The sequence below is a fragment of the Acinonyx jubatus genome, chromosome A2, assembly GCF_027475565.1.
Source record: "Acinonyx jubatus isolate Ajub_Pintada_27869175 chromosome A2, VMU_Ajub_asm_v1.0, whole genome shotgun sequence".
NCBI classification, from domain to species: Eukaryota; Metazoa; Chordata; class Mammalia; order Carnivora; family Felidae; genus Acinonyx; species Acinonyx jubatus.
The window spans coordinates 133,730,036-133,747,818 of NC_069383.1; the positions used below are offsets into that span (position 1 = coordinate 133,730,036).

At 40.0% G+C, this 17,783-nt stretch overlaps 1 long non-coding RNA gene across 2 annotated transcripts in view; it reads left to right on the forward strand.

Moving 5' to 3' along the window:
• The window catches only part of LOC113593591 (uncharacterized), a 232,346-nt gene that overhangs the window by 147,186 nt on the left and 67,377 nt on the right, over nt 1–17,783 (forward strand). The window lies entirely within an intron of this gene.

The following is a 17,783-nucleotide window of genomic DNA, read 5'->3' on the forward strand; positions in this document are numbered from 1 at the left end:
CTGTCAAGCCCTTCAGGGACTGACGACTTGCACAGAAGCTCCTCAGCCTCACCCCTTTCAGATTCACCCAGCGTTCAATAACCGATCCGGTTCCATTTGAAACCACTGTGCACATTCTTATGCCAGTTCAGTGCAAGACTCTCAATGTTGGCCCATCTTGGGACAACTCAGAATGAACTTTTAGGTTCAGAACGCTGTGGAGTGACTGAAGCTGCCGTTGGGCCTGCATTGCAGCTCAGCTTTTTCCTCTGACCGATCCTGCTTCCTCACATACTGATAAAATGAATATTCCTTAATAAGTTTCCTGAACAGTAAACACCGTCTTAGAGTTTGCCTCCAAGGAACCCATTCTGTGATATGTGTCTCGCTTGCTTTTTCACTCAGTGGTATGTCTTAGAAGGCTCATTTGCTAGTAAAATAGATCAGCCTTATTCTTTTAATATTCTTACAGTATTTGTGTCAGAAACTGAGTAGTTGTTCATCAAAAGCCTGGTTCCCATTCTTCCCGAACCTGTATCTGGACCACATCATGAATAGATACGGCTTCGGTTACTGCATTCTGGCCACTGAATTGTGGAAAGAAGTGATCTGTGACCCAGGCTCGATCTATTCAAATGTCAAAGTCTTTGCTGCCTTTCCTCATGCCTTGTGTGCTAGCAGAATGCAAAAGATTTAGCAGAAGTTTCCAAGGTCCCAGGGAATGGCAGAGCCACCTATGAAATAAGGTTGGGTAACGGAATCACCACATAGGCTGTCCACGAACCGCACAACAAATTGTGAATCTGTTGAAATATTTAGGGTTATTTCTTCAAGGAATTAGCTTCTCTTATTTAAAAGTGAAAGGACCTTTCAGTTGTGTCCAGTTTCTCTCACTAATGCAAACCACGCCATTCTAAATATTTTGTGCCTGTCTTCTTGGGTGTGTTTCTCTAGTGTTAAACACAGTGAAGTAGACTTACTAGGTCTTGAGATGATGCATTAGCTTTAACATCAACGGATGTTTTCACAGCGCTTTCCTAAATGGTGAAACCAATTTCTACTTCCATTAGTAGTGCATTGGAATACCTGTCTCTGATCATTTAAACATGGAATTTCACTTTTGACCCCCAAATATTTTCATCCGTGGTTGAATGTTAGTTGGTTTCACATCTCAAGTTCCAGGACATAAAATTTAAAAAATAGTAGACACTGGGGGCACCTGGGTGCCTCAGTCAGTTAAGCGTCTGACTCTTGATTTCAGTTCAGGTTGTCATCTCGCAGTTCATGAGTTTGAGCCCCACATTGGGCTCCACACTGATGGTCTGAAGCCTGCTTGGGATTCTCTGTGTCCCTCTTTCTCTGCCCCTCCCCTTCTCACTCTCTATCACTCTCTCAAAATAAATAAATACTTTTTTAAAAAAATTATAGACGCTTGACACTTACAGTTTAGTCTCCTTGAAGGTAGTCCCTAACATTCATGCCATGAAGTTACTCACCCTTTTGCCATAGAAGGAATTTGAACTCTGTATGCCAAGACTGATGTATACCCATGTGTGCAGAGCTCCTGAATGAGCCCTATAAACTGACCAGATTCTACCTCAGACAGCTTTGCTGTTAACTATTCCTCATTCAGTAAAAGGTGAAAGATTTATGCAATCTGAAGGGAAACCAGAGTATTAACTATTCCTCATTCAGAAAGAAAAAAAATGATGATAAAAAAATATGCTACTGACTTCTATTTGTTGAGTATGTAATATATACTTTCCACAGAGCCTGTGCTCAGCATTTTATCTGCGTTCACTTATTTGAGTCTCGCAGAAATCCTCTGATGTGGAAGTTTCTCTTGTTTAGCCCTGCTTTTCACCTGAGGAAATTGAGGTCCAGGTAATATATTTCACAGGTGAAAAAGCTAAGGTATAAACCTAAGGCCTTCGGACTCTAGACCCAGAACTAGAATCTCTTTCCTCTTGCACTCTGTTTATATACAACTCTCATCAAAGTCGGAGGGGTGACACATTATTTAATTCCATTTTGCTCACTGATAGAAGTCAAGGGCTGTGGTGGTCTTTGTGTTTGTGGGGGTTAACCAAGTCATGAGGAGATATGCTTTGTGACTGTAGAGGGTTTATTTTAATGGGTGGTACATCACATAGGAGGGGTGAGCCCTGTCTCTCAGCTCCGGAGGAAAAAAAGCATAAAAGCATACAGTTCCATAAGTCATTTAAAGGTTTAAAAAAACAGTAAAATCTGTATTCTGGGTAGCTGCTTGCAAAGCAGCTATAATCACTTGGCCAAATCACATCTTGCTCACTGTTCCTCCCTGAACTTCCTTTGTCCTCAAACTGAATATAACGCAGAGGAGGTCTGTGTGGGTCTGGGACATGATGGAATTTGGACCAGCTGTTTGCAAAGGTTACATTAGAAACTCAAAAAGCCAAAAGGGGTTGCAGTGAAAACTGGCTTCTGAAGTTGGAGTCCCCACATGGTGTCTCATGTCTATACCAAGAAACTACGGGTAGGGCTGGAACTGGCAACACATAAATCTTCCCGAGATGAAAAAAATGTTAGGCCCTATCGATGAGGCACAAGAACATATTTGACTTCCCACATTTCTTCCATTTTTGTGGTTTTTGAGGTTGCAGTAGAATTCAAACCTCTCTGGGTTCAAGTTCATCTAGTCTTGACAAAATATGACTTCCTGTGTCAGCAAAAGAAGGTTTTGATTAAAAAAAAAAAGAGGACAATTAGATGAAATAGTTTTTACCAACTATAAATGAATCAAGGTTAGATTTCCCTTCAAATATACAGGGGTCAAAAATCTGGGAATGAAACATAAGCAGTGGGCTCATTTGGTGTTTCCTCAGGCCATACCACGTTGGAAACCCTGAGTTCCTGTAAATCCCAAACTGGGTAAAGGGACAGGCAGAGCCCAAAGAAAAAGAAGGTTAAATGGGTACGGGTAATCATTTGAACAGAAGGCTTACATTTGGTTTCTTCTCAGCAAATGTGTTTCTTCAAAGCTGTCATCCATTTGTGTCATGATATATGTTTGTTCATTTAAGCAACTTCTATTATGTTTGCTTCATGTCCACTACAGTTGCAAATTTGTTCTACAGCAGAGAATGGAATAGATGGAATCTCTTACAGTCTTTGGGGGAAGAGATAAGGAAATAAGCACAGCTATTCATAAGCCAGTATTTGTAAACTGAGCCCGGTGCTATGAAGAAAGTGATTGGGGTTCTCTGATAAAGAATGAAGGGAGAGACCTCTGTAGACAAAGTCTGCAGGGGAGATGTGGCCGAAGGAGAACCGTCTGATGGAGACACGTGCAGACTGAGACTGGGCAAAGTTTCTCAGGCTGGGGTGCTGCTCAAATAAAGACTGAGACTGGGGAAACTTCGGGCTGATTGGAGGCTGTGGCGAGAGCCTACTGGGACAGTGGGAGGCTGGCTCCAGCAGTGGCCAGTGGGTCTCAGACAATGAGATTGCTCTGGAGAGTTTTAAACAGGGAGGTGACAGGGTCCAATTTACATTGTAGGATTATCGGTCCAGCTGTGATGTTCACACTCCATCTGGGGGAGATAGGTCGGCAAGGGCATATACGGTGGAAGCGAAGAATGTAGATAGTGGGCAATTCTAATAGTTCAAGTGCAGCAGAGCAGAGGAACAAGAGTGAGATATATCTGTTTCTCTGTTCTCTTGCCATTGGCTGGACCTCCATCAAAGCTGACATGCATGTGAAATGTTTGTGTAAGTTTGATTGTGTTGCATGAATTCCATTAAGCCCTCTCAGGGGAAATAACAATTAGGGAAACCGCAAGGCCGTTACTGCAGCTTGAAACTGTCAGTTGCCAGAGACTGCAAGTATCCAAAGCACCTATATGCATGATTATAGTAATGTGCAAAATCATTGAACTTCTGGGATTCTGCAAGCGTCTGCATGTGATGTGTGGTGCATGTGGTTGCCGGGTAGTGAGCTCGGGCAAGGATATTAGAAGGTGCACTTGGCTTTAGTCTCTTTTCCATCTCCTTGACGTGAGGTTGCATAGAGAAGGCAGTGAACTACCAGCAAAAATGAGTTTTGTTTTAATTTGTCTGTGTGTATGCTCATGGAACACCTTAAAAGAAGGGGAGGCATGATCTCTGTTTTCAAATGGCAGTGTGTGGAGACCAGAGCTATGAATTTTAAAGCTCCAGTTGAGATTTTTGACTGGCCTTTGCCTGTTCCACTGCTTGTGGAAAGCCTTCATCAAAAGCAGACATTTCTTTAAGCTGTGCTGAGCCAATGTCTTACCTATACATTTGTTTTTATTTTAGTATTTCATTGTCCACCACAATGTCTATGGAGTTCTAAGGTTATCCATGAACTCATTGTTTTGGAGAAAGGGAATTGGATGTCCCAAACAGTAGTAGGCACCACTGAACGGCCATTTGAGATCTGTGGCCATGAATTTAAAATGCTGTCGATCAGCACTTTTACTTTTAAAAAGTCACAATGCCATATTCTTCTAGGGCAAATAGTCTCTTCAGTGGGAAGTTGCTTTAATTCGTTTCCCTTGATATCTGTGGTTTGAGTCGTTCTTTGATTAAGTGATAGGTATTTCCTGAGCATGTATTAGGAGCCAAGCGCTGTGCTGACAGATCATCAGTAATAAGATAAGGGAGGCAGAATGAAAAAAAAAAAAAAAAAGAAGATAGAAGTAGGAGAGACGGATGAAAAATAACTCAGGAAAAGAAACTTTAAAATCCTTCCGGTGTTCGCTTTCTAGTCTGTCATTTTCCTTCTGTATGGCCTTGGATGAAATCACTTTATCTACGTCTTTGTTGCCCTCTCTAAATCTGAAGTCTTAATTAAACTATAGAGTCCTTGGTGGCCTTTCAGGGAAAGGTGTAACTGTAGTGTCAAGTATGACACATATTTTATATTTCAGACTTGTCTGAAACTGATAAGCTCTAAGGATTTTGATATCTTATTTAACAGGTAGCAACAGCAAGTAACTTTGATAAAGTTCTCCTCAGAGGTTGAGAACTTGGTGAAGTTTTCTGTACAGAAAAGAAAAAGAAAAAAAATTGCTATTCAGCAGACTGAATTGCTCTAAATTTCTCCTGTTTCACCTAGAAGACAAGAGCACAGGATCTCTTGGGAGCTTTAGAGATTGTGTGTGTGTGTGTGTGTGTGTGTGTGTGTGTGTGTGTGTGTGTGTGTGTTAGGCTGAGCTGTGTGTGGGCAGTGTTGGCCATCTGTCTTTTTTTTTTTACATCAAAATATAAAGCATTTGGGGATTTGTAAATATAAATATAAAGCCTGGGTGGCTCAGTTGGTCAAGCGTCCGACTCTTGATTTCGTCTCAGGTCATGATCTCACAGTGCGTGGGTTTGAGCCTGGTGTCTGGCTCCAAACCAGGCCGGGAGCCTGTTTAAGATTCTCTCTCTTCCTCTCCCTCTGCCCCTGCCCCACTCACTTGCAGGCATCTCATTTGCTTTCACTTTTGTTCATTTCTGGGTCTCCATGTTGATAGAATCCAAGTGCTAATTTAGCCAAGTAAGTCTAATCCCCTAGAAGCCTCAACAGTCAGCCAATAATTCAGTGCCACACCACAGAACTTTCAGTTCAACTTCGCAGATTTGTGAAGGAGAAGGATTAAAAAGGGCTTCCCCCATAAAGTAGAAACAACACTGAAAAATCTACAATTATATAGAACTTTCCATCGTCCATGCTGTTATAGCAGCCTTTCCAGCTCCATTGTCTATAGGAGTGGTTCTCAGTCTGGGGCAGTTTTGCCTCCTAGGGCACATTTGCAATGCGTAGACACTTTTTGATTGTCATGGCTCAGAGGCAGATGCGGAGGCCAGGGATACTTCAAAATATCCAGCAATGCAGAAGACAGCCCTCACAACAATGTGTGATCTGGACCAAAATGTCCATAGTGACAATGCTGAGGATAAGGAACCTGGGTCTGTATCACCCCTTTAAACCCAGAATCACATGCTCCACTTTTCCAGGTTTTTAAGCTTGCTTAGAGAAAAAGCTAAAGATTGAATTCAATTTAGATTTTCGCATGATACGTCAATAGCTTTCTGATGCAAAGGACTTTCAAGTTTGTAACATCAAATGTAAAACAGGTCAATTGGTAATAATAAAAATAATAATCCCTTACATACATAAGGTCCTTTATAGTGTGCAAAACAAATTTACATATATCACTGTGTTTGATCATCACGTCAGTCCTGTTTAAGAGTTATGGCTGGCAACATAACCATTTTATAGAAAGGAAATTATTTTTGCCTGTTGAATCTCTGGAAATGGCTTTTCAACTTGTTATGACACTTTAATTACTGAGGAGTCACCAACAAATCTGTCACATGTCAAGTATTTCTAGGAGGAAATATTCAGGGTGTGGGCTGCCCGTGTCTCTTCCACTGGGCGTGAGTGAACTTACCTGGGAGCAAAATGGAAGATTAGGGACTGCCTGGGAAGTGGTAAATTGCATGGTACGCCATGATTGTGCCACAAAAATTAACGTTTTTGGGTAGCAGCAGTAGATAACTGGAAGTGTCATTCTTACTTGAGCTGCCTTTTTTATAGAACCTAAAATAGAATGGGGTTTTGATCAAGGGAAATTCCTGGCCTCTGCTCTGTTCTTTGTATGGCTTTAACATGCTGTGGTCCATAGACCATAACTTGAAAATTTAGTGAAGAAAGGATCAGGGATATCACAGGCTCAGATGTTGTTTGGGTCTCTTTGGCAAGCCAAAAAAATAAGAATATACATGTGTCAAATCCATTAGACACTTAAAGGTCCTCCTTTGATTCTGGAAATGTCTTTAAGACAGTGCCAAAAGACCAGGCAGACACAAGGATTCAGGAGAGTCCTTGCTGAATGTGAAATGAGTTCTTGCCTTGTTCAGGATGGGCACAGAGCGCATGGCATTTAAACCCAGGGTTTCGCAGCAGGCCGAGCAGGGCAAAGTGCTAGTTTGAGCACTAGCTCACTGAGACGGTAGCAGTTACACAACAGTGGATTTCCTCACCCACTAGATGGGATGGTCTCCTTTGGGGTAGCAGAGAGGATTAAAGCTGTGATGTAACGGACTTAGCAGAGCCAAGCACGTTGTAAGCACTTGAGGACAGCACAGCCTTCTTGAAGAGGCTGTGAGGTTTCGATTATGGCTCTTCTTGCTGGTATGATCCCTTTCCGTGGTATTTCCTCAGTATATCTGTTTGTTCGCTCTTGCCCGTGTGCAAGGCCACTATCCTAAATCGAACTCGTGACATGTTTTGCGAACACCTCATGAATGACACCACGCCCTGCCTCTGCCTGGAACCCTTCGAAGAACTTTCCCAAAGAAGTAAGTCTTCCTTTGCCTGTCCTTTAAATGTTGGAGCTCCTGAGTTTTTTCTCCGTATCCAGTTGCTGCTGGCATGAATTCCCTGATGCTGTGTTTTAATAAGCATTGTATACACCAGTGTTCACAGAAGCACTATTCGCTGGAACTAAAAGAGGGAAGCAACCCAGATGTCCATCAACACATGAACGAATAAACAAAATGTGATATATACACACAATGGAATATTATTCAGCCTTAAAAAGAAAAGCAGTTCTGAAAGATGTGACAACATGGAACAACCTCGAAGACATTACACTAGGTGAAAAGAGCCCGTCCGAAGAGGCCAAATGCTATACGAATTCACTCACCGAGACACTTAGAGAAGTCAAACCCGTAGACACGCAAAGGAGAAGAGTGGTTAAAACAGCAAACTTTGTTATGGCATATTTTACCACAGTAGAAAAGATATTTAAAGTAAATAGAGTATAATACTAAAAGAAAAATTGCCAATAATTATTGATTACCATGTACCAGGCATTGGGCTGGTCACGTTATGTATAGTCATTCGTTTAAACCTTCCATGAACTCTTAGAGATCGGTGCTATGGTGGTTCATATTTACCAACGAGAAAATTAAAGCCCTAAGAGGTCAAGTAAGCCCAAGGTCATGCAGTTAGGAAGTTGCAGAGCTGCGATTGAAACCCAGATAGCAAGTGCTAAATTCTTCCTCCCTATGCTTACTCCCTCACCTGGTGCCAGTGTGTTGACAACCATCACATTTTGAATCTCTAGCCCAGACCTTGGGAGCATGACAATGATGATGGTGCTATTGATGTTTTACTAACAATATTTTCAGGCTCTTCAAAAAATGATGAAATACTGCCCATCATCCCGATTTAAAGTTGAGAAATCTGAAGCATAGGGAGGTTAAATAACTTGTTCAAGTTCACTCATCCATGACAGAGCCAGGATTTACACCTAGGTCAGTCTGATTTAAAGCCATATTCTTAAATATAACTGCGTTCTTGAATATCCCACAGCACCCTATTCTAAGATAAACTCTCTTTTTCTTCTCATATTTTAAAATTTCTGAACTGGGGATATAACTTATTATATCCATGCAGTGTTCTTCCTGCATCCCGGCATTAACTTGACAGATGGACTTGGTAGAACTCAGGAAATAGGGTATTTATCACTCTAGATATACTAAGTGCTCAGAAGAAGTTTGTTAGAACATGATGTGCCCCACGATTCCCAAAACCTGGCTCTTATGCACAGATCTAAACGAAAGAATCAGGAACCCAGATGAGAAGAACAAGTATATATAGGAAAGAATTCTCTTCCAGCAACTCAGTGAGATGCTTCTGGGACCAGAAAAACCTTGGCTATCCCACCTAGAGAGTGTACCTATCTAATTTCTAAAGGCTTAATTGATTTTACATGATTTTGATCACCCCTGTTACAGCCACCTTTTTCTCTTGTCCATGCTTCATTCCCTTCTTAGTGAGCATCTCTGTCTCACTGCTAAGAACTGAGACCCTTGGTGCCTCTGGGTCTTTTCATGGGCAGCGGTGTTTTGCATCAACTCACATTGTTGCCTCTTTACCAGTTTTACAATTGCCCTCAGAAACTCCAGAAAATGGAACTGGACAACTTGGAGCCCAAGCGCAATTTCTAAGACTTAAATCCCTGACCCCATAGAGACCCTAAGAGATGCTGTGGAATGCAAAGTCCACCACCAAATCCAATCTGCTTTGTTCTGTGAAAGAGTTCCCTAACAGCCATGAATCATTAGGCATCATAACGAAAGGGCCAATTTTCCTGCTGTATAAAACCAGCTTTTCATAAAAATAGGCATCCTTGATGTCATGGGTAGAATTAAGTGACCCGAATGCAATTTTTTAACAAAGGAAATAGTGGTTAAGAGTTTTTGCCATCATTTTTTTCCCCTGGAGTATATCTTGCCTGTACCCAAATCTAGATCTGGAATAGTTTACTGGTAATAATAATTAGACGTTACCATGACAACTGCCACGTTGAAACATTGCTGGTGGCAGAAGATACGACTTCCCAGGAAAAAGATTTTTTGAGGAAATACATGTACTATTTCAAGGCATAACAACAATATGTGTGGTTACTTTAAGATATACTACAATTTTCCCAATTGTTACTGATAATGTAAATCCAAAATGCAATTGAAATTTCAGTGTGATGGTCACAACAATTTAAAGGTTGACTTGACTGCTATTACCTTCTAGAAGGAGAGGAAGGAGCTTGTGCTTGGAGAGGGCTGTCATCAAATATTCATGCTATAAAAATTCTGCAAAATAAAATGATGGTTTCTAAACAAATGTCAAGAGTTAGGTGGCATTCGGTGAATGGTTCCCAGATGAGTGTAAATAGTGTTTCTTTAATTAAAAGCAAGCAAAAAATAACTAATTAAATGTCATGATAGGACAGGGAAAGTATAAAGAGACAAAGGGCTCAGTGGGAAACCATGCCAGAGAATTGGACTCTGGTCCTGAGGAGAGGGCAGCCACGAGCACCTTCCTCATTTCTGTAGAGCTGGGTTCCAACAATGCCAAATAGTACCATTGTGGCAAAATCGCATCTACAGAAAGGAGAGCCTTAGCTAGGTAGGGAAGGAGCCTGCAGTAAATGTAATTGGGAACATATGTTGATGTTATTTTTTTTAATGTTTATTTTTGAGAGAGAGAGAGAGCAGGGGGGGGGGGCAGAGAGAGAGAGAGAGATGGAGACAGAATCCAAAGCAGGCTCCAGGCTCTGAGCTGTCAGCACAGAGCCCTACGCAGGGCTCAAATCCACAAACCGTGAGATCGTGACCTGAGCCGAAGCCAGGCGCTCAAACCGCTGAGCCACCCAGGCACCTCATATCTTGCTATTATTAAAAATAATAGTAACTACCCCTGACTGAGTACCTCATTTGTTCCAAGGAGTTTGAAAGCACTTTATGAATGCTATCTCACCAGGTGAAGCTTGTGTGTCGGGAAACAGCAAAGCACACAAAATCTTTTTTTTTCTTTCTTTCTTTTTTTTTTGCCAGAAATTGCTATTTTGTATTTCTCAAAAAGCATTAAATGAGTCTCAGAGGAAAACTTGGAATGTTGCTGAACTACCTTTGTTCATATTTTGAATTGGTATTGTTTTTATTTGAAAGTACATAACACGTTGTGGGGGGGGGGTGTTGTGGGCAGCACCATAACCTTTGCAGGAACAAAAGTTCTAAAGCTTTAGCAGGGGCCACTGGGTCTCCACCACCACTCCTTTGTGAATTAGTTGCCATTAGGTAATGCCAGGACTAGGAGAAAACTAGGGCGTGCAACTTTAAGTGAGATTGGAGCACCGATCCCCCACCTACCCTGAACTTGCTCTGAACCACCTAACAGCAGCACCTCCTGTCCATCCTGGAGACGCTGCCTGTTGCCAATCCCCCTTGTTGTTTTTATCTGCACTTTGTGTCTGATTCCATATCATCACTCCCCGGGATATTTCTACCCAGGTTGAAAACACACATCCCACTTCCAGGCATCTGCTTCACGTTTCCTGGATGGCCCAGTAATGTGTTTGTTTAGCTCACTTCACATTAGACTATAGATTTTGCCAGTGGCCTTTTGAACACCAGCCTCAGGATGTTTGTTTTTGTAAGTTTTTGTCTTATCTCACTTCCTCTGAAAAAAGCCTGACTTTTCACAGCTTGGCTGAAGCCTGAATACGCAGGTCTCGCAGCTCTCTGTGCCTTGCCTAACATCTTGCCAGTGCATGAGGCTAAATGATTTGCAGTTTGAAAATCATGACCATTCTATGTTTCATTTCACCAAACAGGCAGAAGGGCATTCTAAGAACATAGACAAGAGTATATAGTAAAGTGCATCAGCAGTGGTCCCTCTGCCTCCTCTCTCTTCCTCCCTCTCCCTCCCTCCCTTTCCAGCCCCACCCCCTTCTCTCTCACTGGGGAAGTGGGATGAAGTTCAGTGATTCTCAAAGGCAAGGGAAGCACCTGGGGAACGTGTTAAAATGCAAATCCACAGACCAAGTCCTCAGAGATTCAGACTCAAAACAGCTGAATGAGTGCTGGGAATCTTTTTAACACCTCCTTTCCCCATTACCACCCCTGGCATTTAGATGAAATAGTTCGTAGATCTGAACCTAAAGAAACCCCAGTAAACTGGTTAAAATCTTATATTTGAATATCTCTGTCTCAGACCCTGCTTTGAATTCTAGTTTAGTAATTGCCTGACTGGGTAACCTTCTGAATCTCTGTTTCCCTCAACTGTGGAGAAAAGGTTTTGTGAGGATTCAGTGGGCTAGGTGCAAAATGAATGTTCAAAAATAGTAGTTCTCATTAAATCATTATATTCTAAAGAAACGCAAAAGAGATGAAAATAGTAGAAAACAGAATCTTATTAATGGTGTTGTAGGAGGAGAAAGTAGTTTTTAGTCTATGTGAAACTAAAGGCGAAACTTGGACTATGTATGAAAGACAGAAAGCAAATGCCTAGCTCTTTTATTTCCAGGGGCCTTCAGCCCCTATCTCTCCCTTAACTTGGTCCTTTCCTCAGCCCCATCTCCGCTCAGCATCCTTTGGGAGATTTCTTGAATTCACTTCCTCAGGGAGGGTGACCCTCCTGACCTGTAGGTTAAATCCACATCACCAGTTACTTCCTCTTGATGTGTTCATTACGTGTTGTTGTTAATTACGAGTTTCATGTCTGCCTTCCTGCTGGACTGTGAGCCCCACTAAGAGGTGGGGTCTTGTGGTCTATTAGAGCCTTATTTCTGTCAGGAGGCTCATAGTATGAGCCTGATGCATATCTTTGGAGGGAGTAATCAATGTAAAGAAGATTTTTTAAAAATTCATGAGTGCTTTTCAACTAGGGAATGGAATGTCTTGGGGATACCAACTTTCCTGTCATGGCAGGTCCTTCCAAATGGACCACTTGGATATCGTGCTAAGGAAATCCCTTCAGGAATCCATAAGTTCTCTTTCAGTTGGCCAGTTTTCCAGAACACACGAAGAAAATCTTAGGCAGTTTCTTGAAGAAAGACAAAGTCATAACAAAGAGCTTTGTTTTGCCTTTTGCGAGGAGTTAGACAAATTGCACAAGGAAACGCTAGATGACAACATCAATTTTAATTATGTCTCAGTGAAACACCTGAAAGTACCATTTAAATGATGCACTGCTATAGTTCACAGGACCTCCAAAGGATGAAGGGAGAATTAATGAAGTAGAGACAGAATGATTTTATTTACCAAACTACTCACAGCTTTGCTGCGTTTGATTTTGTTTTCTTTCCTCATATGGAGAAATTTAAGCTTGGCATTAATATTCCCACAAAAGAAAGGTGATTCACGAGGTGAATGAGTTAAGCATTCTACCAGACTTGTTCTCAAAAGTTGGAAAAACAGCAAAAATCACACATTATTTCAAGCCTGGAAAAGCTGAGCTAATATTTTTTTCTCCATTGTCTTTCATTTTCTGCTTCTGGCCCAAAATAGAAAGCCACTTTTATATCCTTTTAAACATGTTCTTAGGGGAAAAGGCACCTTCCAAGTGGAAGCAAGAACGGAGAATAAATGCTAAGTTCTATTTCTTTTGGCATATAGACTTCATTTGAATTTTGTTCATAAGGCTGGGGTTTTCATTACTGCAGAATGAAAGTCTTAACTGGAAGCTTTGGAAAGGTGAAGAAGGCCACTTAACTCCTAGCCATGTTCTTAATCAATTTAGTCCTCATTACATCTGAACTATTCTCCTTCTTTTGGCCAATTTCTCCAAGTATTTGTATTCCATTATTTTCAAAGAAAATCAAGAGTGCCATACAGAATGACGGTTAGGTGTGACAAGCATGTAAGCGTACATAAATTATACATTCCTCATTTATTTGCAAAGTTATGGAGATGCAATTTTTAAGGAATTTCTATACATTCCCCTATTCATTCCTTTGAGCCCATTTGTTTTCTTTCTTTCGAGAAAGAAAATACACTGAAAACAAAGACAAAGTGTACTCTCTGGCAAAGTATTAATAGTTCCAATAACAGAGTACCTCTGAGTTCTGGGAGGTCATTTTGCAAAGGCTCTGGACTTAGTCTGGTTGATGAAAGCCCCTGATACTTGTTAGTAGTTCGAGCTTTATCAGGTTTATCACTTGCCATAAGTACAAAGAAAAGCCAGTGTGGGGACAACCATCTCATCAGATAGGAAAGCCCTGAAACGTCCTGTGCTGATACCACACGACCAGCGAAATCCGTGAGAAAAAAGAGCATGTTGTTGCTCTCCTACATTGGAAAAAGCGACAAGAAAAGGATTACTTTACTGAAGCAGTTTCCAAGGTGAATTCCTTAGATGATATTTTATGGTCAAAAAGTTTCTGCATAAAAAGTCTACGCTATTTGTATTTGTAGAGAGTCACACGCATTTTAGTCAATTAAAGACCTTAGGAATTCCTGAAACTGTATATATTTTATCTAACGTTTCCCAAATTCATTTGACCCCTTTTTTATAGCACACCTATTAACAAGAACTAGACGAATTAAAAAGATAGTTCTTTGGGGCACCTGGGTGGCTCAGTCTGTTAAGCATCTGCCTCTTGATGTCGGCTCAGGTCATGATCTTAGGGTTTCGTGAGTTCCAGCCCTGTGTGGAGCTCTGTGTTGGCAATGCAGAGCCTGCTTGGGATTTTCTCTCTCCCCCTCTCTCTGCCCCTCCCCCACTTGTGCTGTCTCTGTTTCTCTCAAAATAAATAAATAAACTTTAAAAATATATATTAAAAAAATAGTTCCTTAACCCATAAGTCCCTCTGTGCCCCCCAGCCCTTCTCTTCCTTGAGACTCTATAATGCAAATTATAGTAGTTGCATGCCACACATATATATAACGAATTATTAGTATTTTTCCACTTAATGCTTTTTGACTTTCTTTCCCTGCCATAAAATAATCTGAATTCTCCTCTTTTAGAAATTTATGAAGTAAGGTCCCAGTAGGGGATCACTAGCATGGGGGAGGGGGTGGGGGGGTGGGACGGGTTGTGGGGCGCATTCAACCACAGCTTACCAGTTAGGAATTCCATTCTGATGAGCTAACAGGTATGCACAGGGTGTGACCCAGCCTGGCTGCGAAGCCTATTTGTGTACTGACTGCGAAGCCTATTTGTGTACTGACTGCCGAGTCCTCTCTCCTTGCCCTGTGTTTGGTGTCTACTTACCCAGCGTGAAGTCAGATATGAGCCCTGTGCCTGGCGCCTTCTGTCCCACTGCCTCTCTCACTCCAAGCATTTTATGGGGAGCTGGTACTCTGTCATCCAAATGACTCCCCTCATTCCCTGTGTCAGGTACACTTCATTTTTCTTGTCTTGGTTTCTGCAAGAGGCCACAGACCAGATGGAGGAAAAGTGAGGGATGATCCATCAACTGTGCGTGCAAATGTTTGGAGGATTTTCACTTCCTTTCAATTAGGAGCCGGCTGTTCTCAAAGGATCCCCCTACCTCCACGGCCCAATTTTTTTCGAGAGCAGACAGCGAGAATTTCATCTCACTGTCAGAGCTAGGACTCTGGGAAAAAGTAACCCGGTAGGAAAGAGGTAACTGACAAGGAAAAGTTATATTGCAGTAGGCTGATGGGAGCTGATAGGGTTCCAGATGTTCTCCAGATACACCTAGAAGCTAATTCCAGGTTTCATATTCCCATTTGGAGATTTTTAGTCACTTCTTCATTATCATTTCCCAGTAGAATGTATTGGCTCCTTTTTATTCCCTTAAAAAGTAATCCATATCCATTGCTCAAAATTGCAACTATACAAATGAGCAAAACGATAAAAATAAAAGTCACTCATAAAACCACTATTCAAATAGAATCATAGTTAATATCGTAATGTATTTCTCCTATCTTTTTTCCTTGCATGAATATTTGTAGTTTATTTTAAAATACTGGAATATCTGTGCATAATGTATCATAAATATATTTTCCACCTCACTGTACACCTCACTTGTCTTTCATGCCATGGCATCTTCTTCTGTGATATCACTTCTGGAGGCTGTATGAAATCTCGTCCACAGGTCTGTGTGTGTTGATATTTGATCCGTCCCTTCATGCAACTCAAAGTAGTGATTGAATGTTTCATATTGTTGCTTGTTATAAACAGGACTATGGTTAATACCTCTGTGACTAAGTCTTTGCACATACCCTTGACTTTCTCTGCTTCTTTTCTTGAGAGATAAACCCACAGAAAAGTGCATAAAACATTTTTGCAGTTAGTTGAATAATCGTAAAAATGGGCATCCATGATTGAATGACAGTATGAATGTCATACTTAATGCTATAGAACTGTATGCGAATAATGGCCAAAATGCTAAATTTCATGTTCTATATATTTTACAACAAGAAAAAAGGAAAGGAAAAAAAGAACACTGATATAATTACTATGCTGAGCCAGAAAAAGATCATTGCCCCAGCCCATGAGCCCATCACAGCTCCCTCAGCCTCTCCTGGAGGTAACCACCATTATGGTATCTTTCTCTTCATCTTAGTTTTACCTAATATGAATGAATACCCCAAAATATATGTTTCTGAATTTTTATCGAAATGGAATCATAGTTTTGTATGTGACTTCTTTGGCTCAGTATATGCTCACAAGATTTATTTGTGCTGCGTGTCCCTTTACATTGCTGCATGGCACGCCATGTGTGCATATACTGTAATTTATCCATTGTACCCAAGGTGTATATCCCAGGTTTGATCTGCTGCAGGCTACAATCATCCTAGGGCACATATGCACCCATTTCTCTAAGGTACACACCCAAGGTTGAAATCACTGAGTCGTGGGATAAGTGTATCTTTAACCTGAGTAGATACCCAAGTAAGTGATTACATTATTCATACCAGCTGTGTATGAGAATTCCCAAAGTTCTGTGTTCTCCAAACATTTGGTGTTTTCAGACTTAACATTTTTTTTTCTCAATCCAGTAGATGTACACAATTCATTTTGGTTTTTATTTGCATATTTTGTATTATGAGGTTGAGCACATTTTCACATATTTATTGATTGATCACTTGGATTTCCTCTTTTGTAAAACAAAAGACTTGAATCTTTTGCAGAACTTCTTCTGTTGTCTTGCCTATTTTTTTCTTAAGGTTTTGGGAGAGTTCTTTTTGTTTTCTGAGAACAAGCCTTTTGTTGGTTATGTGTTACCCCAATATATAGATATCACTCTCTTAATGGTATTTTTTTACTGTAGCGAAATATATAACCCTTTCCATATTGTCCTTTGTATTTTAAGACATTCTTATCTACACTGCATTCCTGAAAACACGGTTTATTCTCTCCTATATGAGTCAGAAACTAATTGGAATTATTTTGTATGTGATATTATATGGAAATATATAAATATATAAATTTTTAAATTATAAATTATATAATTTAAATATATATTTATAAATATATCTTATAAGCGTAAATATATACATATATGTAAATATATATGTATATATTATATATTCTATAATTATATATACATATTTGGTATATTATGTACATGATATATATATATTTATTTCCACATAACATATTACTATCATATGTAATATATATTCCATAATTATGTGCACATATTCCACATATATATTTATATATTTCCTTTTTCTTTTTCAAAAAACATGGATACCCAATTGTCTCAGCAACATTTATTGAAATCTTTCCTTTCCCTCCCAAACTGCCATGCATGTGTCTTACAACAAACGCCCATATTACATGCATGGGTCGTTTCTGGGTTTGATGCTCCTTTCCACTGGTCTGTTTACCTATCCTGATCTACAGTTAATTCTGATATAATAATTCTTGATCCCTGGCAGGGCACATGTTCCCATACTACTGTTGTTCTTGCCTATATTCATCCTTGGCAATTCCGTATACATTCTAGATTCAGCTTCTCATATTGTTGAAAAATTTGGAAACATAATTGGGATTATATTGGAGGAGAATTTAATCTTTATAATATTGATGCTCTCAATCTGTGAGCATTTATTTAGGTCTTCTTTAATGTCTATTAATATTTTATAATTTATTCATTAGAAGTCTTAGAACTCTTCTGTTAGATTTTTTCTTACACGTTTTTGATGCTATTATGAATGCTATATTTTAATTTTAATTTTTTGTTTGCTAGTATATAGTACAGTTGATTTTTTATATTGATATCTAGAAAAGATGTTTAATTATTATATTAATACATGTAACATATCTATAGTTTTGGGAGGTTTTATATATATAAAATCATACCATTTTTAAGGGACAGATTTTTTTTCTTCCTTCTTCATCTTTATGGATTTTCTTTGGTTTTTTTCTTTCTTTCTTCATTCATTTGTTCTTTTTTCTTTTTTTTTTTTTTTTTTGACTCGCTGCACTGACTAGAACCTTCTGTATAATTCTTACTAGAAGTAATAGTGAGGAGCTTTGTCTTTTCTTG